The sequence below is a fragment of the Hyperoodon ampullatus genome (genome assembly GCF_949752795.1).
Source record: "Hyperoodon ampullatus genome assembly, chromosome: 8".
NCBI lineage: Eukaryota > Metazoa > Chordata > Mammalia > Artiodactyla > Ziphiidae > Hyperoodon > Hyperoodon ampullatus.
In genome coordinates this window covers 112,570,104-112,594,628 of record NC_136921.1, presented here as the reverse complement: position 1 = coordinate 112,594,628, position 24,525 = coordinate 112,570,104, and the positions used below count along the sequence as shown (strand labels likewise).

The following is a 24,525-nucleotide window of genomic DNA, read 5'->3' as shown; positions in this document are numbered from 1 at the left end:
GGACTCATAGATCTTCTCATCTGGGATCGGTTAGCATTTAGCATCTGTGCCATGATTTAGCACTTAATTATACTGACTTGCATCAAATGCTCGGCTCTTTACGGGCTTAATTTCGTCTTTTCAAAAAGCAACTGAAAGTTGTCTGAAAACCAGGCCTCTGTTGCCACTGCTGAGGTGCTGCCTTCACTCCCCCACCCCCAGCCATGCACTTAGTAAGCACTGCCCCCCCACCCCGCAAGCCCCGAGCATCCACTGATTAAGATCCCACGCCTCGCTTCCTAGCCTGCGTTTACAGTCACTTACATCCAAGGACAAGGGTAATGAGACTTCAGTTAAGACGCCCAACTGTTTGATTTCAGTTGCCCATTCAGTCTACCTGCTTCTCTTTAGAGTTTTTCTTCCCATGCAAAGATATTTATTCTAGGACCCTGAGATGAATTTTTTTTTACCCCCTGATTTGCTGCTCTCACAAACTGCAGAGAGGGCTTGGGTTATAGAGTTTAAATTTTTTTTTAACCTGACTACAACCAGAGTGATCAAATTTTCATGGCAGAATGATGTTAATTTAACCATCCTGAATTTAAGTACCAAGATGTGACTCTTCTGTGGACAGGCACTCCAAAGGTACCTCAACTGCTCAGTCATAGGGTACATTCATATTGTCTGTGCAAGTTGTCCATTCAGAAGTTAGCTCAAATTTGGACACTAGGGAGACAGTCTTTGTTTAATCATTTCTTATTGGGAAAATAAACGGGGGATGTAGAGAATGGAATGGGGGTGAATGGGGTAGTGGGAATTTAAAGTGCCTACTTAAGATTATTTGGGCAAAATTCATTCAATCATTCAGCAAACATTTTTGAGCTTCCGCTCACAAAGCACACAGCACCCAGTGAGTAGAAGGCCTGCCCTTTGGTGCCTGTGAGACAGGCTGGGACCTGGGACCATTTGCTGCAGTGCTTGCACCTGGACAAATGTCTCACTGATCAACAAAATACAAAGAAACTATAAGAGACTAAAAATATGTGTATGTGTGTGTGCATGCACAGTTGGGCAAATTATGGACAACAAGATACAAAAAGACCAAAAATTCAACTGCCACTTCTGAGGACCTGGGAACAAAAGCAGGGTACTGCACATGCCCCCCTGCACACAGCACCACCAAAGGGGTGGGCAGACCACCTAAGCCCCCCTCTGGCCCAGCCCCTGGACACACCCCTACCCTCACCCCACATAAGGATCCAGCTTGCCCCTGCCTCAGGGAGCAAGCAAGGGAACCTGTTGTTTGTTCTCACTCCCCGCTGCTGCCGCAGGGGCCCCAATAAAGCCTTGCCTGAATTCCTTGTTTGGCCTCTTATCAACTTCTGTTGATTAAGGACACTGAGATCCCTGGTCCGTAACACCTGCAGTAAATGTTTACTACAACTATGATTAGGCTCTGGGAAAACAACAGCCCCTGCCCTCAAGAAGGTTCAAGTCTACTGCTTCAGGAAGTGGACTTAAGGAATATTCTGGATTTAAACACAAGGGTTCACTGTGCCCTTGGGAGGGCTGTTTCAGAAGTAGGGAAAGGAGAAGCCACACTACTGTGTGTGGAAAGGACAAGGGGTGTGGAAGGACAGCCAATCATCCTGGACAACCCTTTCCATGGAAGAGAGGAGAGACCCAGCTAGAGCGGGACAGGGAACACTGGTGGAGGAAGGATGTCTTGTCTTTTTTTTTTTTTTTTTCTGTGAGACAGAAGAAACCTGAACATATTTTTAGATGGATGGAAAAAGAATTACTGAGAAAGAGCCTGAAAGTTTTGGGAAGAATGGATGGTTGATAAAGTGATACTACAAAACCCCCGCAAAGGCAGGAGGGGAAAATATCGGAACTAAAAAAAAAAGATACAAATGAGGGGCTTCCCTGGTGGCACAGTGATTGAGGGTCTGCCTGCCGATGCAGGGGACATGGGTTCGTGCCCCGGTCCGGGAGGATCCCACATGCCGCGGAGCAGCTGGGCCCGTGAGCCATGGCCGCTGAGCCTGCGTGTCCGGAGCCTGTGCTCCGCAACGGGAGAGGCCACAACAGTGAGAGGCTCACGTACCGCAAAAAAAAAAAAAAAAAAGATACAAATGAACTTATTTACAGAACAGAAATAGACCCACAGACTTAGAAAACAAAGTACCAAAGGGAAAAGGGGGGTGGGAAGGATAAATTAGCAGTTAGGGATTAGGATACACACACTACTATATATAAAATAGATTACCAACAAGGACCTACTATATATACAGCACAGGGAACTCTACTCAATATTTTATAATAACCTATAAGGGAAAAGAATCTGAAAGAGAATGTGTGTGTGTGTATAAAAACTGAATCACTGTGCTGTATACCTGAAACTAACATGACATTGTAAATCAACTACCCTTCAATTTAAATTATTCATTTAAAAACAAACACAAAAGATAAATATGGACCAGGACTAGAGACACTAGAGGGAATATAAGGAAACAAGAACGCTGAAAACAAGCAAGCAGGGCAGCACCCCTGGGGGAGCGGAGGATGTGAAGGTGGAGAAACTACAGAGGAACAGGGATGAAGCCTAAACGGGGAGGACTAAGTGCCAGTGACGCAGGTGGGCAGCGGAGGACCTGGAGAATCAAGGTGCTCATGGAGGTACCAGAAGCGGGCTTCCTGGAGAAGACAGAACCCCAACAGGGACAGAAGAGATAGAAGAGACATAGAGCAGTCAGAGCCTGGATGATGCTGGAAAAGAGAATGTCCTAGAGCCCCGCCGAGCCAAGGAGAAGACAGGAGAAGGAAGGAGGGCACACAGATGGACCACAGACAAGGAGGAAGGAAGAAAAGCCTGGGCGGGCAGGGGACGGGGCAGGCAGGCTCCCAGGGAGTCTCAGAGAGGCCCCTTAGAACCGACCGGAGACAGTGGTCTGATACCCACACCCCAGTCCTGCTTTGAGGCCCAAGGTGGAATGGAGAGCCGGCCCTAGGGGAGGGCAGGTGCCCGGGCGTGGTCAGCGCTCTGAATCTAGGCCACGCTGGCTTCCAGGGCTCGGCCCCTAAAGCTGAAGGGCCCCGTCCCTGACAGGTTCCCCAGCCCCTCTCCCCACCACAGTGCCTGTCCCAAGTGGGGTGCAGCCTCCAGGAAGGTGTGACCCCAAGGCTCAGCCACGGCCTCCGCAGAGCCGGCAGGAAGCAGGCAGCTGTGGGCTCCATGCATCCCTCAAGCCGGCAGCCGGCCGAGCTGGAAAGAGGGAGGGCTCAGTTTCACGGGCCCCAGCGCCCGTGCTGACTTGGCAATTCTCGCTCAAATTATTTTGATAGATTCCAGGTGGAGCAAACTACAGGAAAAGCTCCAGCTATCTCAACTGTTCAAGCAGGAGTCAGGCCTACCAACCGTCTCTCTTCTCATTCTTTTAAATTATTTTACCACTTGCTCACTGCAGCACAAGGAGAGTGAATATATCAAGAAATAGACAAAACTGCCACTTACGAACAGCAAAAACGTACAACATGCCAGGTGCTGTACTAAATCCATTAAATGAACCAGAGCAACGGCTCTTTGAGGTAGATGTTAACCCCATCGCACAGATGATAAAACAGAGGCACCCGGTTTGACTGACTCAAATCACACAACCAGTAACGAGCCAGACTTCCAGGGTCTGCATTCCCGCATTAAGCCCTCAGCAACAGACAAGCCATTCTCCAGGGAGCCTGCCCGGCAAGGGTCTTGGAGGCTCCTCAGAGGTGCGTAGGCGTCTTCATCAGAGCCGGGGGGCATTCCACAGTCACAGAGGTGCCGTGCGTGTTGAGCAGGGCAAGCCCTAGAGGCCTGTCTGGACAACTCGGGCCTAGGCCCATGGTCTGCTTCTGGCCTGGGCCTGTTAGAAAGCAAGAAGCCCGGAAGCAGGGCTTCTCAGTTTGACAGATTTAGCAGCTCCATGACCTTGTTAAGACCCAGGTTCCGTGTAACACTGCACTTTGTAATTCTCATCATAGAAATCTATGCCCTGGACATGGATACTCACAGTCAAAAGATAGCTGTGGCTCCAGGCATCTCATCTTCGCCCAACAACTCCAAACACCAAGAAGGAGAAAGAAGGACCACCCCTTCTTAAAGGGAAAGGAAACCTTGTCCTAAATTTCCTCCCTCCCCCATCTCTGCGTTGTCCTGTTACACTGGCCAAAACGGCATCACCTGCGCAACTGTAAATCAACCACGAGCAAGAACTGAAATACTACGATTGTATTAGATCCTTAGAGGATCCTTAGACCAAGGATCCTCAGTCCTGGCTGCAAATTGCAATCACCTGGGATTTCTTTTTTTCTTTTTCTTTTTTTTTTTTTTGCGGTACGCGGGCCTCTCACTGTTGTGGCCTCTCCCGCTGCAGAGCACAGGCTCCGGACGCGCAGGCTCAGCGGCCATGGCTCACGGGCCCAGCTGCTCCGCCGCATGTGGGATCTTCCCGGACCGGGGCACGAACCCGTGTCCCCTGCATCGGCAGGCAGACTGTCAACCACTGCGCCACCAGGCAAGCCCCACCTGGGATTTGTTAATACCCACTCCAGACCAATGAAATCAGAATTTCTGGGAGTGGAGCCCAAGTCTCAGCATTTGTTTGAAGAACTCCTCAGGTGTTTTTAATGAGCAGCCAAGGTAGATAACCACTGTTTGGACTAACCAAGTTTTACCACCTGGTGCTGGGCCCGCTGCCTGAGAAAATTCTGGGTTCTGCAGGCAGGAAAGAACATGGATGGAGGTGACTCAGAAGACATGAAACGCAGGACAGGAAGATGTCCACGGAAAGGAAAGGGGACTAGAGGGAAAGCCGAGGGAGGAGAAGACCATACACTGTGCCCAACGAGTGTCTACCCGGGAGGGTGTCACCGTATGTAGGGCCCCAACGTTTATCCTAAGCTCCTTCAGGATCTCACACATCACGGCATCCTGTGTATCACCCGCCCCTCCCAGGCCCACCCTCAGTACAGAACTGAGTTTTTTCTCCCGCATCCCTGTTACCCAAACAACATGGCAAAAAGGTGGTGGGCCATGGGGGAGGGTAGGGGTAGCAAGAACTGTAGGACAGCAGCCCTAGGGAACCACTTCTTAAGAAATAAAAGAGGGCTTCCCCGGTGGCGCGGTGGTTGAGAGTCCGCCTGCCGATGCAGGGGACGCGGGTTCGTGCCCCGGTCCGGGAGGATCCCACATGCCGCGGAGCGGCTGGGCCCGTGGGCCATGGCCGCTGGGTCTGTGCGTCCGGAGCCTGTGCTCCGCAACGGGAGAGGCCACAGCAGGGAGAGGCCCGCGTACCGCAAAAAAAAAAAAAGAAATAAAAGAACACTAAAAAGAAACACTCCTGGTTTTGAAACACTCTATGGCCTAAATTTACCTCTGGTCTCCTAGGAAACTCATCCAACTGGATGTGCTCATAAAGACTCTAAATGGGACAAATGCCTCTGTTGGTTCATAGAGTGAGTCCTTAAGAAGACTGAGACTTGAGAGATGTTTCTCTATGGGTATCCTTTCACCTTTCTTTTCTCAGTCTCTCTTATTGACAAATACCAGTGGTATCGGCTTTGGCTGAACACTGGAATCACCTGGGAAGCTTCTAAAACATCCCATTGCCTCAGCCAATCCCCACACCATGTCATCAGAATCTCTAAGGGACCATCATAGGCATCAATAGTTTCTAAAGCTCCCCAAGCGATTCCAACGTGTAGCCGAAGTTGAGAACCACTATCCTACATTCAAGATCCAGGTAAACTTGATCTGAGTATGTTCATTAAAAAAAAAAAAGTTTCCTATGAGAATCCTCATCAATGAATCATGTACTTGTTGGAGAGTATACCCCCGAAGCATTAAGTTTGTAAGACTGGATGGAAAGTGGTACCACCTGCACCTTTTTTGGACAATGCAAGATGCCTTTTTTCAAAATGATGCTGAGAGCTACCAACCTGACACAAGCCTCAGAGACAAGATGAGGCCGAGGTGGGAGTCTGTAGCCTGCCTACTCAGGACAGGCCCTAACTCAGGTGTGACATGTTAATAGGGTAGCATAAAGAGAAAATTATTTTGAACACAGGATGCAAGGAGAAGGGCGTGAAATGCCATTAGCGATGACCCCAACATTTATAATAATTGAGCCCATTAGTCATATCCTTTTATATTTATAATGCCACTCTGCATGTTTCCAGGGAGGGGTGGCCACCTTTTGAGGCAATTGGGGTCACTGAGGCAGCTGGGGAACTTGGGGACATTCATTTGGTGCAAAAGAAGCTGGGCCCTCATTGTCAAGGAGTTGGATCTGGAAGCTAACGAACGAAGATCCCCCATGCCGCGGAGCGGCTGGGCCCGTGAGCCATGGCCGCTGAGCCTGCGCGTCCGGAGCCTGTGCTCCGCAACGGGAGAGGCCACAACAGTGAGAGGCCTGCGTACTGCAAAAAAAAAAGAGAAGAGAAAGAATCAGGTCTATTGGAACAGCTTTGGATAACTGTTTAACAACTGTAATTTATTCATTGTTTTCCTTTTTATTGCAGTATAGTTGATTTACAATGTTGCATTAGTTTCTGGTATACAGCAAAGTGATTTGGTTATATATAATCTATATATTCTTTTTCAGATTCTTTGCCATTATAGGTTATTATAAGGTATTGAATACAGTTCCCTGTGCTACACAGTAGGACCCTGTTGTTTAGGAAAAATCAGTTTTTAGAATGTGAGACACATACAAAGATATGACCAATATAGAAATGGGGCTGGAGGGCTGGATTCCTGTCAACAGCAGAGAAAGAGTGGTTCAAGTCCCAGGTGTGGGTGATACACCAATGGAGACGAGTCTGTCATACAGAGGGAAGTAAGTCAGAAAGAGACAAACAAATATGGTATAATAACGCATATATGCGGAATCTGAAAAAAATTGGTATAGACAATCTTATTTACAAAGCAGAAATAGAGACCCAGATGTAGAGAACAAGCATATGGATACCAAGGGGGGAAGGGGAGGTGGGTGGGATGAACTGGGAGCTTGGGATTGACATATATGAACTACTGATACTATGTATAGAACAGATAACCGAGAACCTACCGTATAGCACAGGGAACTCTACTCAACGCTCTGTGGTGACATAAATGGGAAGGAAATCCAAAAAAGAGGGGATATATGTATACGTATAGCTGATTCACTTTGCTGTACAGCAGAAACTAAAACAACACTGTAAAGCAACTATACGCCAATAAAAATTTTAAAATAAATAAATAAATAAAACCAATGGAGGATGTTCAGGGTTAGAAGAGAATAAGGCTGAGACCAGGACCCCAGGAAACGTTAACTGGTAAGGAGTGGACACAGGAAGAGGAACCAAGAAATGCAGCTGAGAGAGTCCAAATGAACCCAGGCCACAGGATCTGTAGAGTCACGGGGAGACACGGCTTCAAAGCACCAGTGAGTGGGCTTCCCTGGTGGCACAGTGGTTGAGAGTCCGCCTGCCGATGCAGGGGACGCGGGTTCGTGCCCCGGTCCGGGAGGATCCCACATGCCGCGGAGCGGCTGGGCCCGTGAGCCATGGCCGCTGAGCCTGCGCGTCCGGAGCCTGTGCTCCGCGACGGGAGAGGCCACAGCAGTGAGAGACCCAGGTACCGCAAAAAAACAAAACAAAACAAAGCACCAGCGAGCAACACTGTAACGTGCTGTGAAGAACAGAGGACTGGGACTGAAATCCCCGGGTTGGGTTAACTTCGGGCAAAGCCATTTCAGTGGAGTGGGGAAGCCAGAGTCAGGCGGTGGTGGTGTGCAGAGAACAGCTGAAAAGTAGAGACACAGTGAGTGTGGGCTTGCTCTTTGGAGTAATCAGGTTGTGAGGGGAAGGTGGGAGGTCAGACCGTAGCTAGATGGGGGACTCAGGTTCAAGGCCATTTTCTCAGTAGGGGAGGGGGTGAGAAAGGAGAGCCTTGAGGGTGTTTATAGTAGAAGAAACAAAACTGGGAAGGAAGGAGCGGGAGATACATGAAAGAGGGGAGTGAAGCATGAACGGAGGGCCCACGGGAGGCCACAGGGAAGAGGGGATGCCTTCCACAGCATAGAGGAGGGTTCAGCCTTGGGCGGAGGAGAGAACATCTCTGCCCAGGAGTTAAAGGAAAAGCAGGAGAAAAGGCAGGTGGGTTCTGGGTGGGGAGAAAGGCCAACCTTAAGAAAAATTCCATGTGACAACCTCTCTTTTCTCTATGAATTAAAAGGCAGGACTCTGCTGAGGCCATGATGGCAGGTGGTGGGTGGGAGATTTGAGGAAAGCAGTAAATATTTAGTATCACTGCTTTTGGAGACTGGGAGAGGGAGCTGGCTGAGGGCTGCAGGCAGCCCTGGGAGCCCAGTGGAGGCTGGGAATGGTGCAGATGCTCTAACCAGTATGAAGGTGGGGAAAGCCGAAACATACCAGGCTGCAGGAATCAGCCCATGGTGACAGGCTCTTGCCCTCCCCATTCACCCCTTCCTTCATTCCACCCCCATTTTTATTCCTATGTTCCATGCTCACCACTTCCCTACACAAAGTGTGGGCTCAAGCCAGCAGCCTGAGCATCAGGCAGGAACCTGCTGGAAATGTCCAATCTCAGGGGTCACGCCAGACGTCCTGTAACAAGATCCCCAGGTGACTGGAACGCACATTCCATTTGAGAACCACTGCTCTAGTCTCTTCCAACTACAGTTCTCGCTGCCTTGCTAATTAATATGCCGTGAAGTTTGTGTGCTCAGCTTGGAACACTCGTCTCTCATGCCTTCTAGACAATTCTCCTCCTCTGTTAAGACTGGGTGTCAATCTTACCTTCTCTCTGACTTTTCCAAGGCCCTGCTGGGAAGAGCTATTTGCTGCCTGCAATGTGATTCCAGACCTCATCTGAGGGCCACCATGTTGCTTTCCCTTATCCTCAGCGCCCACCACAGTGCCTGGTACAAAGCCTGTGCTCTGTAAGGTGCCTGAGTATTCACTGAATGAAACCCAGGGCCCAGTTCTCAGCTCCATGTCCCAACCCACGCCCCTGACCATTTTCTGCACATGGAAAGTCATGCCTTTTTTAAAAAAAATAAATAGTGCTATAAATTAAGCTCCAAATTCCTCACCTTGCATTTGCCTGATATGACCCCAAACCCTGGGAAAGCATTGGGCTTGTTGTTTTCTATAAAAATTTTAAAAGCCGTATCTCACTTTTTCAAATTACATGTCACATAAAGCTCAGCTCTCAGGTTCCAACCTTGGGCAGCCTCTTTTCCCAAGTGGCTATAAAGAAATGCAATATTTCAAAACATCAGTTCACCTGTTACTTCATGTTGCAAGTGTGGAAACCCTCTCTACTTATTTCTGAGTAGGAAACCTATTTTCTAATAAAGCAAGGAAAGTCAACTAAATTATGAACATGTATGGCCTTTCAATCCACTCTGTATGTTCCTGGGTATGAAAATGAGGTCTTTTTTTAATCCTTTTTTTCTATCCCTTTTTTCCATTTTATGCCCTGTTTTCTATCCCTTTTGGATCTTGACATACAGTTGGTGCTTAACAAACATGCTTCTGATCAACTGAAGAGGAACTATTTCCCTACTTTAACTTTCACAACTAAATTGGACCAAGAAATATATTGATTGTGGGGCAACTTGCTGAGTCACCTGCTAAATGTTTATTTCCTCCTTCTAGGTCTGCCCGAACCTTTCAGAGTTATCCTTTCCAAACCCGGGATTTATGGCTGATCATTACTGCTTAATACCTGCTGTACAATTAAAATAACCTGGGAACCCAGGAGCCTTGGGAAGCAGAGAGAAAACAGAGAAATCCACCCCAATACAATCTCAAACCCATCGCCTTATTAATCACGTTAGGCCCCGAAGACACACATTGTTTCGGCCCTTAAACACTCCCAGAAACGCTAACATTCAGGATGCTTCCCTCCCGACCCCCATCGCATTTGGACCTGCCAGTCACACTCTGTGTAGGAAAGGATTTTGATTTGTGTCAGTAATGTTGCCTTAGGAATTGCAAACATTTAGAAATGCACAGAAAAAAAAAAAAGCGTGTGCCATTAAAAATGGGAATTTAAGAGACTCAGAGTCAGTCTATAAGAGACCCACTTCAGACCTAGGGATACATACAGACTGAAAGGGAGGGGATGGAAAAAGATATTCCATGCAAACAGAAACCAAAAGAAAGCTGGAGTAGCAATACTCCTATCAGATAAAATAGACTTTAAAATAAAGAATGTTACAAGAGACAAGGAAGGACTCTACATAATGATCAAGGGATCAATCCAAGAAAAAGATACAACCGTTATAAATATATATACACCACACATAGGAGCACCTCAATACATAAGGCAACTGTTAACAGCTATAAAAGAGGAAATAGACAGTAACACAATAATAGTGGGGGACTTTAACACCTCACTTACACAAATGGACAGATCATCCAGACAGAAAATTAATAAGGAAACACAAGCTTTAAATGACACAACAGACCAGATTTAATTGATATTTATAGGACATGCCATCCAAAAATAGCAGATTACACTTTCTTCTCAAGTGCACATGGAACATTCTCCAAGCTAGATCACATCTTAGGTCACAAATCAAGCCTCGGTAAATTTAAGAAAATTGAGATCATATCAAGCATCTTTTCTGACCACAACACTATGAGATTAGAAATAAATTACAGGGAAATAAACGTAAAAGACACAAACACATGGAGGCTAAACAATACATTACTAAATAACCAAGAGATCACTGAAGAAGTCAGAGGAAATCAAAAAATACCTGCAGACAAATGACAACGAAGACACAACAATCCAAAACCTGTGGGATGCAGCAAAAGCAGTTCTAAGAGGGAAGTTCATATAGTGATACAATCCTACCTCAAGAAACAAGAAAAACCTCAAATAAACAATGTAACCTTACACCTAAAGGAACTAGAGAAAGAAAAACAAACAAAACCCAAAGTTAGTAGAAGGAAAGAAATCATAATGATCAGAGCAGAAATAAATGAAATAGAAACAAAGAAAACAATAGCAAAGATCAATAAAACTAAAAGCTGGTTCTTTGAGAAGATAAACAAAATTGAAAAACCTTTAGCCAGACTCATCAAGAACAAGAGGGAGAGGACTCAAATCAATAAAATTAGAATTGAAAAAGGAGAAGTTACAACAGACACGGCAGAAATACAAAGCATCCTAAGAGACTACTACAGGCAACTCTATTCCAATAAAATGGACAACCTGGAAGAGATGGACAAATCCTTAGAAAGGTATAACCTTCCAAGACTGAACCAGGAAAAAATACAAAATATGAACAGACCAATCACAAGTAATGAAATCGAAACTGTGATTAAAAATCTTCCAACAAACAAAAGTCCAGGACAAGATGGCTTCACAGGTGAATTCTATCAAACATTTAGAGAAGAGCTAACACCTATCCTTCTCAAACCCTACTTCAGAGGAAGGAACACTCCCAAACTCATTCTATGAGACCACTATCACACTGATACCAAAACCAGACAAAGATACTACAAAAAAGAAAATTACAGACCAATATCACTGATGCATATAGATGCAAAAATCCTCAACAGAATACTAGCAAACAGAACCCAACAACACATCAAAGGTTCACACAACATGATCAAGTGGTAATCATCCCAGGGATGCAAAGATTCTTCAATATATGCAAATCAATCAATGTGATACACCATATCAACAAACTGAAGAATAAAAACTGTATGATCATCTCAATAGATGCAGAAAAAGCTTTTGACAAAATTCAACACCCATTTATGATAAAAACTCTCCAGAAAGTGGGCATAGAGGGAATCTACCTCAATCAAGACAATATGCTACTGGCACAAAAACAGAAATATAGATCAGTGGAACAGGACAGAAAGCCCAGAGATAAACTCACACACCTATGGTCAACTAATCTATGACAAAGGGGCAAGGGTATATAATGGAGAAAAGACAGCCTCTTCAATAAGTGGTCCTGGGAAAACTGGACAGGTACATGTAAAAGAATGAAATTAGAACACTCCCTAACACCATACACAACAATAAACTCAAAATGGATTAAGGACCTAAATAAGACTGGACACTATAAAACTCTTAGAGGAAAACATAGGAAGAACACTCTGACATAAATCACAGCCATATCTTTTTTGACCCACCTCCTAGAGTAATGGAAAGAAAAACAGAAATAAACAATGGGACCTAATGAAACTTCAAAGCTTTTGCACAGCAAAGGAAACTATAAACAAGATGAAAAGACAGCCCTCAGAATGAGAGAAAATATTTGCAAACAAATCAACAGACAAAGGATTAATCTCCAAACAGCTCATGCAGCTCAATATTAAAAAAACAAACAACCCAATCAGTAAATGGGCAGAAGATCTAAATAGACGTTTCTTCAAAGAAGACATACAGATGGCCAAGAAGCACATGAAAAGCTGCTCAACATCACTAATTATTAGAGAAATGCAAGTCAAAACTACAATGAGGTATCACCTCACACTGGTTAGAATGGGCATCATCAGAAAATCTACAAACAAATGCTGGAGAGGGTGTGGAGAAAAGGGAAGGAACCCTCCTGCACTGTTAGTGGGAATGTAAATTGATACAGCCACTATGGAGAACAGTATGGAGGTTCCTTAAAAAACGAAAAACAGAATTACCATATAACCCAGCAATCCCACTACTGGGCATATACCCACAGAGAACCATAATTCAAAAAGAAACATGCGGGCTTCCCTGGTGGTGCAGTGATTGAGAGTCCGCCTGCCGATGCAGGGGACACGGGTTCATGCCCCGGTCCGGGAAGATCCCACATGCCGCAGAGCAGCTGGGCCCGTGAGCCATGGCCGCTGAGCCTGCGCGTCCGGAGCCTGTGCTCCACAACGGGAGAGGCCACAACAGTGAAAGGCCCGCGTACTGCAAAAAAAAAAAAAAAAAAAAAGACACATGCACCCCAATGTTCACTGCAGCACTATTTACAATAGCCAAGTCATGGAAGCATGACCCATTGACAGACGAATGGATAAAGAAGATGTGGTACATATATACAATGGAATATTAGTCAGCCATAAAAAGGAACGAAACTGGGTCATTTGTAGAGACGTGGATGGATCTAGAGACTGTCATACAGAGTGAAGTAAGTCAGAAAGGGAAAAACGAATATCGTATATTAACGCATATATGTGGAATCTACAAAAATGGCACAGATGAACCAGTTTGCAAGGCTGAAATAGAGGCACAGATGCAGAGAACAAGCGTATGGACACCAAGGGGGGAAAGTGGTGGTGGTGGTGGTAGGATGCATTGGGAGACTGGGATTGACATATATACATGGGACCTTTGGTACATCTGGAACAGGTACGTAGATTCCTTCAAATAAGGCAGTGGGGGGATTAACATGTGTCCACTCCCCACAAGGCTCCATCCTAGCACTTTTCATAGATTATCTCATTTCATCTTCACAAAAGACCTGCCAAGTGGCTACTGTTAGTCTCATTTTACAGACCAGGTAACTGAGGCTCAGAGAGGCTAAGAAGGTCACCCAGAATAAGACAGCTACTAAGTCTACTCAGGATAGCACTCCCACAGGGGTCATGGTCTGCCCACCTCGAAAGCTATGCCTTTTTTAAATTGCACTAAATTGGCATGAATCCTATTTTCTTAGACTCTGTCCTTTATATAACAAAAAAGAAGCATTATGGGATACCCTAAAAGGACTTCCTACCAAAACATCGTATTCCACTTATCTCTCATGGTAATTGAAATTCCCAAATGACTCTTTGGGATTAGGGCCACTGAAGCTCTCTGTTAGGATGACAGTGTTTGCTACAATGAAGAGAATTCCAAATTAGAAGTCATGAAATGTTTACTAAGTGTGTATTTTACCCAAGGCACCATCGTAGATGTCGTGACAAACACAAAAAACAATTCTGTACCCTCAAGAAGCTTACAAGCTAAATAGCAATTTCAGATCTAAGCAATAGTTCAAAGTGGTAAAGAGTTGTCACCAGCCCCCTACAAGGTGAAGTGCCAAATAAATTTTCTACGCAAATGTCTATAGGCCCTCAGACATTATACCCTTAACAGGCATCCTGGCAGCCCAAAAGATGAATTTCACTAAAGTAGTTCCTATCACCCACCCCGAGGAAATGAGTATTGGGAGGCCAGAAAGGACTGTGATGCTGAGGACCCTCTGTGAGTTTGAACCTGATTAGAACAGAAGGCCTGCAGTAGTCATTAGAATTGACTGTACAAGTTGGGGGCAGTATGTGAAGGGGGAGAATTTGAAAAGTCCCATTTTGCATCTACCTTTGCCACACAGAGTTGTCTGCACAATTATATCCTGTCACTTTAGCTGCCTCAACAAAATCTCATGCTAGGTAGGAAGAACATCAAGCCTGGCGTTTGACAGTGTTAGCGTACAAAGGACTGGCTATCTGAATCCCCCAGCCATCCCCAGCCCCACCTGGACCACAGCCTTCTCAGAAACACACATGATGAGGAAAGACCTCGCTTAGAGCCAGTGGTGTGCTGGAGCTGGTGTGTTCCAACTAGAGAGAGTTAGCTGTGAAACATTCAGCAATCTGGTGATAATCGGCCATGGTGGGCGCATTTACACTATGGAAATTGGCAAGTTACACCTCAAAGCTGTGTCTTTTTTGTGGAGAGTTTGCCAGCTCACCACTGCTTAGAGCTGTTCATATACTGTCCTCTCTCTGATTTGTACATTTACATGAACTCTGTATCATTCAGCGAGCCTCAAGTTAAGATGATATGCATAATGAATTTCACCATTTGGTATGGAGCTCTAAGAGACCAAGGATGTATTTGCTTTGAAGAAGGTTTTCTAAAGCAGCCACTAGCATCTCTAAACAAATTAGATGAGCGATGATCAAAGCGTGGCCCTGGAACAGGAGCATCACAATCACCTGTGAACCCCTGCCACATCCCAGATCTACTGAATCGGGAACTTTAGGGGTGCCCCAGCAACTTGTGTTTTAATAAGCCCTCCAGGTGATTGTAACACACACTCAAGTTTGAGACACTGTAACACACACTCAAGTTTGAGACACCAAACTAGAGTACCCTCTCCCCCAGCAGTAAAACCAATCTTTGGCTTTTACCATTTATACACTGTATGCACAATGTACATGCTCACACCATGTAATAAATTATCAGGTATTATATGCTCTATATAACATCTGTGTTGCAGTCAGCCTTCAAGATGGCCTCCAGGGTACCTCCCGGTGTTCATGCACTTATTTTGTCCCCTCCCATAGTGAATCATCAGGGGTCTGTGTGTGACCAGCAGAGTGCTCAGAAATTCTCACGTGTGACTTCAGAAACTAGGTCATTACAGGTGTAGCTTTCATCGTGTTCTTTTGGTTACTTGCTCTGGGGGGACCCAGCCACCATGCTCTGAGGACAGAAGCCCATAAGTATAGAACTGGGATACCGAGAGCCAGCACCAATGCCAGCCATGTGAGTGATCCCCCCAGAAGTGGACCATCCAGCCCCAGCCAAGTTTTCAGATGACCGTAGCCCCAGCTGACACAGGACTGCAATCTCACAAGATACCTGGGCCAAAACCACCCAACCAAGCAGTCCCTCCTGAATTCCTGACCCATAGAAACTGTGAGAGGCACAGCACTAAGTTTTGGGGTAATTTGTTACACAGCACTAGATAACCAATACACACTGTACTAAAAGTGCTTAAGGGCAGCCACATGGGGAAGGTTTGAATGGTACAAAGTTGTATGAAGCAAGGTCTTTTCCAAAAAGAAGCTCACTACTTATGTGGGAGATGAGATACATAAGCACTAAAAATAACTGGGTTTTTTTTTTTACTTATTATTAAGAGATCACAAGTCTAGAGGGAGAAAATGCACATGCAAATCCTTTGAAAAATGAGTTATGCTGCGAAGTCAAGTTTTCCAGCCCCCTTTAAACCCCAGGACAGCATTTTAATCTGTCCCCTTTCTTAATATACTGTATTCTTCCTCAGCTTTTTAAGCAGAGTGAATACAAAGTAATTGCTGTCGATGAGGTAAGGGGTTGTTGTGAACCAGTTATACAGGGCACAAAAGATGTCATTTAGCTGTCAGTGCAGACAACCGGGGACCCAGGGCTACATGTCAGTGACTGCCTTTAGCATGCTAGGAGGCTAACAGACAAGACCATTTTCTGGTTTCTAGAAGTCTTTGTAAATCCCCTCATTCATTCTTCACCACAAACTCATGATTGTCACATCTTCCTAATGAGAAAACTGCAGCTTGGAGCAGATAAGTGGGGTCACCTAACTAATACGTGACAGAGCCGTGAACTATCTGACTCAGAGCCCAAGCACGTGGCCTTCAAGGAACTCTCACTGGCTTCAGAAAGGTCTTTGGTGTCAGCTTGTGTAACATAGTATTTTAAGGCAACACAGGTTCAGTGTATAAAATCCCAAAGGTATAAAACTCAGGGTTGGGAGACTGGGATTGACATATACACACTACTATATGTAATTCCTGATATCATTGAGCTGCTGAATCAAAGCCAAAGCTTCCTACATCCAGACTTCATGTTACGTCAGAAAAAATGAACCTATATTCATTCAAGCAATTGTGGTTAGGTTTTTTGTTTCATGCAGCCAAAAGCATTCCTAAATAATACTGAGGGCAACATATTACAACCACCAAACTTATAATAACAGGACATGCAGTCGGTGCTCTTCCTCTACATAAAATAGAGGAAACTGCTACAGTAGGTCATCCAATGCTTCAATAAAGCCACCTTCCTAAAATTACACTTGATAAAATCTAGGATAAAGGCTGGAAAAGTTCACCAAAACAGTCCAGCTTAATCAGCATTATAAAAATATTCTGGATGGAAATGCAGCTTGGTATAATAATGGAACAATCACTACATTAATCAGAAACCATCAACGGAAGCTCTAAGTACTACTAATGCTATCTTAAGCAAGTCACTACTCTTCTCATTTTTCATCTATACAATGAAGAAGTTAAACTGGGTAACCCTGGGGTCCCCTTCAGATTTGATATCTTGTGTAAATTGTGAACTGAAATAAATTATCTTTAAAAAGTCACATGGGCCTCCCTGGTGGCGCAGTGGTTGAGAGTCCGCCTGCCGATGCAGGGGACGCGGGTTCGTGCCCCGGTCCGGGAAGATCCCACATGCCCTGGAGCGGCTGGGCCCGTGAGCCATGGCCGCTGAGCCTGCGCATCCGGAGCCTGTGCTCCACAACGGGAGAGGCCACAGCAGTGAGAGGCCCGCGTACCGCAAAAAAAAAAAAAAAAAGTCACAAACTTCTTCTGTGGCCTCCTCATTTGCTGGCTGCTTTCCAGCTGCAACAGCTGACCTTCTAATGCCTTGCCTCAATCTGAAAGGACAAATACACCTGCATTTGTCATAAATACATCCAGTCTTCTCAAAGCACTTTGGAACAAAGGTGGAGGCAGTTCATACCATGCAAACCACAGATGCAACACCGTGTCCAAATGCTTTTTTCCCAGAAGCAAGGTGCCTCCCATGGTACAGGGCTGTTTGTCAGTATCCAAAGACTGAGGTCTGCCATCTTCCAAAATGGCTGGACCATGGATGAACTGATCGAACTTTTCCCTATCTTCACCCACTGCATGTTAGCTAGTTATCCATTTTCTTTTTTTCAAAATTAGCAGGATCTTTTTGTGCTTTTGCCCCTGATCTTTCACTAAGGTAAGACTAAACTCTCTACAACAGATGGCTCTCTCAGTACTTCACCCCGTTATGCTGCTTGCATATTCATTATTGTCCAAGCTACAGTGTTATTTTTCCATGATTTAGCTTGTCTTGTGCTGTGTGGTGAATTCTGAATGAAGCAACGAGGCTGAATAATTTGGTGGGCTTTCAGGAGGATACCCTGATGTCTCTGTATCTCCCTCACCAACTCACACAGACCCATTCACATGCACAAGTTCTGTCAAAACCCCAGTGCAGAGTTGCAGGCATTGTTGACAGGTATAGTTTGAGGGCTGGGGAATCAGAAAGCAAAAGGGTACCTCCTGATCTCAGGAGCCTAGGGTCAAGCATCTAAGGATACGTGCAGTGAACACTGTATAGGGTTATAAGGCAGCGTAGAAGTATGTGCATGGCACCGTAAGCCCTGAGGAGGGCTACTTAACTGAACGCAGTGGGGGAGAGGAGATTCAGGGCAGCCCTCCCCCTAAGAGAAGCCCACATGTGTTGAGTTTGAATAGGACAGGCTGGCGGGTGTGCTCCAAGAGGGACGGCTGCTGATTTTTCTAACCCCACTTCCCCACCCTCTCTCCACTTTCCTACCTGCTTTCACCTCCTCAACAGTCTTGGCTTGTGTGGGGAAAGCTGGCATTCTGTAGATGCCACCAGCCAGACAGGCGGCCCTTCTCCCACCAGGCTATCTTGACGCCACCCCTGGGGTCCACCTCGAACCTTCTCGAACCAGGTGCTTGGTGAAGGAGCCCAGAGGCATCTTCTTACAGCCAAAGGGATTTGTGTTTATCAAATCTGTTTGGGGATTGTTTTACAACACTGTGGAAGCTGGAAATATGGGATCCAAACAACCAAGGCCTCACAGTGCCTTGGCAGTTTCCAGATGAACAGAGTGATGGAGGAGTATTGTGGGGCTTTCCAGAAGGGCTGGGAAGAGGCTTGGAGTCAAGAAAGGGCACGTACAGAGACTGTGGCCAGGAGGCGTGGGGCTGGTGGGAGCCCATCAGCGAACTCGCACCTTGTCCTTGAGGCTAGTGGCCCTTTAGAGCCCTGGGTCTCTCCCACAGGAACAAGGAAAACGGGGGACCACAGATAAAAACCTTCCAAATGATTAAGGGCTGGTAAATAAGGCAAAAAGGAGAAAGGGAAGCCGAGGGCCTGGTGGTTAATGCCAGTCCTCCTGGGATGTGATGCACTCTCAGACAGGGGGCCCCCTCCTCTTCAGTGTTCACAGGATAAGACAGAGAGGGTTTCTCTGAGCACCTGGAATCTCAAGAAGACTTCCTGATGCTGAGTGTTCAGATTCTGGGGAGGTAATGTCTCCCCCTCTCTGAAGGACCTTGAAAGAAAGACCCTAACCCTACCCCTAGCCTGGATGGTTTACAGTGGTCCAGCTCAGAGGGAAGGCAGCTAAATGGATGCTTGGGTCCCTTCCAGTCTTCAGATGCTCTATTTCCACCACGTGGTGTCTGTCTGGAAGAAGCTGTATGGCCTCTAATTCCGTCATAAAACCAAGGGTATGTTAAATATCTGTTCACTGTAAAACTCCAACCACTCTACTAATACAATTTCCACCTTCCTTCCCTTTTAAACTTAGAAACCAGAATTCTAATTTATTAAAGACAGGGATATAAATCAAGCAGGATAACTCATTTGGGTCATTTAACACTAGACAATCCCCCCCACCCCCCGCCGACCCCCTTAGGAAGTAAACTGACCAACTTGCTTTCTTTTTTAACTTGTAAAAATATTTTCTACTATAAACATTTTCAAACATATGGAAAACTAGAGGGGACAGCATAACAAACCCCCATATACTCATCACCCGGATTCAAACTGAACACGTCTAACAAAATTAGCAATAATCGCTTGCTGGTCAATGTCATCACTTGGCTAGTTCTCAGTCAGCTTGCTGAAATCAGCCTCCAGACAAGGACCCGCATTATATTCAATTACATTTGGTGGTTACGTCTCTGAGGTCTCATGCCTTTACCGTTGCGGTGACGTGCAGAATGCCTTACGTTCTGAATCTGTCAGCTTGCCTCTTCGTGGTGTCGTCTTATTTGTTCCCCTGTTCCCTGTATTTCTAGTAAATGCAGCTTGACTAAATTCAGGTTCAACTTTATTTTGTCAAGAATAATATTCCCTGTCAGGCTTCCTGGTGGCATAGTGGTTGGGAGTCCGCCTGCCGATGCAGGGAACACGGGTTCGTGCCCCGGTCCGGGAAGATCCCACATGCCGCGGAGCGGCTGGGCCTGTGAGCCATGGCCGCTGAGCCTGCGCGTCCGGAGCCTGTGCTCCGCAACGGGAGAGGCCACAGCAGTGAGAGGCCCGCGTACCGCAAAAAAAAAAAAAAAAAAAAAGAATACTCCTGTCCCTTGCCCCAGCTGCGGCTAAGGTGCTCGGTCCTCCCAAGGAAGGTAAGGTAAGGCCGTGGTGGGGTGAGGCCCTCGCTTCATCCAGCGACTAGCACCGCGCCCGGCAGCCCCTGCCTAGCACTCACCCGCCTCCATCTCGGAGCTGGCCTGCGTCTACTCGGCCCTCACCCTGCACGACGATGAGGTGATGGTCACGGAGGATAAGATCAATGCCCTCATTAGAGCAGCCGGTGCAAACGTTGAACCTTTCTGGCCAGGCTATTTGCAAAGGCTTTGGTCAGTGTCAACATCGGGAGCCTCATCTGCAACATGGGGGCAGGTGGAGCTGCCCCAGCAGCGGATGCTGCCCCAGCAGGAGGTCCTGCCCCTTGTACCCACTGCTGCCCCAGCTGGGGAGAAGAAAGCAGAAGCAAACAAAGAAGAATCTGAAGAGTGCGATGATGACATGGGCTTTGGTCTTTTTTGACTAAACCTCTCTGGTAACATGTTGAATGCAAAGCTGAGGTCTTTAATGGAAAAAAAAATTCCTTAAGTGGTATTGAGTGGTTTGTATTTTAGGGGTCCACGATGACTGGTAGTTCCTCTCTCAGTGGCGCCATCATTAAGGAGTGAGTTTGGGATGTGACAGCCTGACCCTCCCACGTAAACGTCCTCATCAACCTCTAACTCATGGTTTCATCCACTCATGATCATTGCCTAAACCGATTACTTCACCAGGGATTGAAAAATGGGGATTTTCTATCATTTTTTGATATTTATTTTCACCTTGCCTCCTTACATATTTTAGGTTCAATGAAGAAGAAAGGATACAAAAATCTGCAACCATGGATGTGGATCCTGATACAGGAATGAAGAAACACCTCTCCACTGAAACTAGAGATCTTGGAAGACAGTGTTAGGAACAAAGGTAGAGACGAAAAGAGTCTGGAATGGGAAACAGGAAGAGGGTTCTTACATTGGCAGCCATGAGTCTTGGGACCAGGCAGGTTTGCACACTCTGGGCAACCGTCATCTTAGCTATAAACTAAGCCCAGAGAAGCATCTGGCCTTATGGGAGCTGAAAATAGAACATACAGAATCAAGAATGGGAAAAAAAAGAGGGAAAGAAGGAGGCATTTCACTTCTGAGTGAAGTCTGAAGACCCCAGGGCATCACTGCAGTAACAGAATTCAAATCCACAAGCTTCTGACAGCCCCACTGGGCAACAGGCATGGGTGAGACTCTAGTAATGGAGGCCTGAATGACCTCCCTGACTCCACTCGCTGGGGGCAGTGATGGGCCACTGCCGGCATCTGCAAGCAGCCCTCACATAGGCTGGCAGGGAAGCCCAGTGGGGACACCCCCTGCCTTCAATGTCCATGGGGAGGGGCTGATGCTCAGAGCGCGAGCCTGGGGCGCACCTGCTGCAGCCTCCCCCCTCCGCCTCTCTGCTCCTGAACGCCACCTTCTCTATTTCTCCTTCCAGGGCAACGCAACCATCTCATTTGTTCTGTTCCCTACACAAGCCCACCTGGAGAGCAAATTGATACCATGCTTGCTTACACAGTCATCACCCTCTTAGCAGCTGCTTCTGGAGGACCAGGAGGATGGTATGGATAAGGTGTTCCAGCTGCCACTGTGCAGTAATTAGAATTTCCTGCTTATAAAATGTAATTCTGATCACACGACCACTCTGAGTCAGGAAGGAAGAAAAGGCGGGAGGGGGCAACCCCTAAAGGAAGCAACAATGCTCTGCAGGGGCCTCTCTGTTCAGCTCAGGAGGTTAAAAGGCAAGGGCAAAGGATGGAAAGAGAGACACGCAAGTCAGGACGAATTTTTTAAATATGTGCAGGTCGTGTAGGAATCGTCGCATCCAGACAAAGACTCCCAATTCACAGAGGTTTATGAGTGATAAAGAAGACAACAGAAGAAGGATTTTAAATGATATCTGGAGCAAACAGAACAAAGGGAGAGACTCACTGATTGGATGAAGTGTGACAAAATTAATAGGTAACACAAAACAGAGTGTTAAAATTCCGACTGGGCTTTTATCTCTCCTAGCAATGAGTCTGCAAATTGGACAGTGTAAAGCTAGTGTCCCAGAAGACAACTGAAGTCCTCATCAAGCCAGGAGATATTAGGAAACCATCAATCTATGGCAATGAGATAGGGTGTCGGATCAGCAAAATTACATTTGCGATGTGGAGGAACATTCCAGAAAAACTTCAGAGAATCTCTTAGTAGCTCCCCCGGGCTCTTGGAGAAGCCAGGAGACAGGAGTTGAGTGAATACCCTAGTTCCAGAAATAGGGGAAGGCTGATTTCCAGAAACTTGGGCAGTTCATCTTGACCTAAGTCCTCCTTAAAAATGTAAAATGGACTGTGAAACAGGTTGTTTGTAAGCATCACAAAAAGACACAACCTGATCTCTTGGCATCAATGTGAAGTAACTAAAAGGAAGTCATGTTCTGGACCATTTGTTAATGAGATCCTCAGGGCAAGTACCTTAGAAAGTCACTGTGAAGCTCTTAATTGAGGAAACTGTCCACAGTTAGAGTGAGATGATGAAACCTCCAGGTGGGGATTTGGTCTTGTTGCTTTTCAGTTATGTTAAATAGTAACACAGACAATGGGACTCTTAAGGAAACCTCCTTCTATGCATGGGAGGGCAAAGCCTGGTAGACACACAGCCTTAATGAACAGAGCAAACCTCCATTGAATGACTACCCTGTACAGGCTCCAGATGTGACATGCTCTGGGCAGCAAAGATGAAGACCTTGTCCTGAATCAAAGATCTCACTGTCTGATACTACAAAGCTACAGTAATCAAAACAGCATGGTAGGCGGAGATCATCTCGGTGCTTTGTGACCATCTAGAGGGGTAGGATAGGGAGGATGGGAGGGAGATGCAAGAGGGAGGAGATACGGGGATATATGTATATGGATGGCTGATTCACTTTGTTTTAAAGCAGAAAATAACACACCATTGTAAAGCAATTATACTCCAATAAAGAGGTTAAAAATAAATACTTAAAAAAAAAAAAGCATGGTAATGGCACAAAAACAGACATATGGATCAATGGAACAGAATAGAGAGCCCAGAAATAAACCTACACAAACTTACAGTCAATTAACCTTCAACAAAGGAAGCAAAAATATACAATGGAAAAAAGACAGTCTCTCCAGCAAATTGTGTTGGGAAAGTTGGGCAGCTGCATGTAAATCAATGAAGTTAGAACACACCCTTACACCATACACAAAAATAAGCTCAAAATGGCTTAAAGACTTAAATGTAAGACATGACACCATAAAAATCCTAGAAGAGAAAACAGGTAAAACATTCTCTGACAAAACTTGTACCAATGTTTTCTTACGTCAGTCTCCCAGGGCAATAGAAATAAAAGCAAAAATAAACAAATGGGACCTAATCAAACTTAACAAGCTTTTGTACAGCAAAGGAAACCATAAACAAAACTAAAAGACAACCTATAGACTGGGAGAAAATATTTGCAAATGATATGACCGACAAGGGCTTAATTTACAAAATATACAAATGGCTCATACAACTCAATAACAAAAAAAACAAACAAACAACTGAATCAAAAACTGGGCGGAAGACCTAAACAGACATTTCTCCGAAGATGACCAATAGGTACATGAACAGATGCTCAATGTTGCCAAGTACTAGAGAAATGCAAGTCAAAACTACAATGAGGTCCCACCTCACACCAGTCAGAATGGGCATCATTAAAAAGTCTACAAATAACAAATGCTGGAGAGGGTGTGGAGCAAAGGGAACCCTCTTGCACTTTTGGTGGGAATGTAAGCTGGCGCAGCCACTATAGAAAACAGCATGGAGGTTCCTCAAAAAACTAAAATAAGAGTTTCCATATGATTCAGCAATCCCACTCCTAGACATATATCCAAACAAAACTCTAATTCAAAAAGATACTTGCACCCCTATGTTCATAGCAGCACTACTCACAATAGCCAAGACATAACACCCTAGTCTGGGGGATCAGAGAAAGCTTCCCTGAGTAATGTGTGTTGAGAAATGAGAAGGTATAGGCAGGTGGGGACTTTGAAAGATACGTAGGCATGGGAATTAGGCTGCATAACGAGAGCAGTAGTAGCAACGACAATAACAACAAAATCCAAAAGTCACTGTTATGACTTGGGGACCGACTTTATGTTACTCTACGCAGTAAACACTGCATACCTCTATTTGGTCCTCACGCTCTCTGTTTTGCAGTTGAGGAAACTGAGACTCAGCAAGGTTGAGTAATATATGCAAGGTCACACAGCTGCTAAATTGAGGAGCTGACATGTAGCAAGACAGTGTAAGAAGACAGAAAACTTACATCTGCTGGCTTAGCAGAATTAAATGCCTTTCACTTGACTATTTTCTAAACAA

At 45.7% G+C, this 24,525-nt stretch overlaps 1 protein-coding gene and 1 pseudogene across 2 annotated transcripts in view; one reads left to right on the top strand and one right to left on the bottom strand.

Moving 5' to 3' along the window:
• The window catches only part of LOC307056951 (large ribosomal subunit protein P1-like), a 93,483-nt pseudogene extending 72,884 nt beyond the window's left edge, over positions 1-20,599 (top strand). The window contains exons 4-5 of the transcript in view: positions 20,172-20,175; positions 20,219-20,599. The product of the transcript in view is annotated as a large ribosomal subunit protein P1-like (transcript). The remainder of the gene's footprint in view (positions 1-20,171; positions 20,176-20,218) is intronic.
• Positions 1-24,525, bottom strand: part of GPR39 (G protein-coupled receptor 39) — a gene marked incomplete at both ends in the record, with an annotated part of 238,954 nt that overhangs the window by 93,743 nt on the left and 120,686 nt on the right. The window lies entirely within an intron of this gene.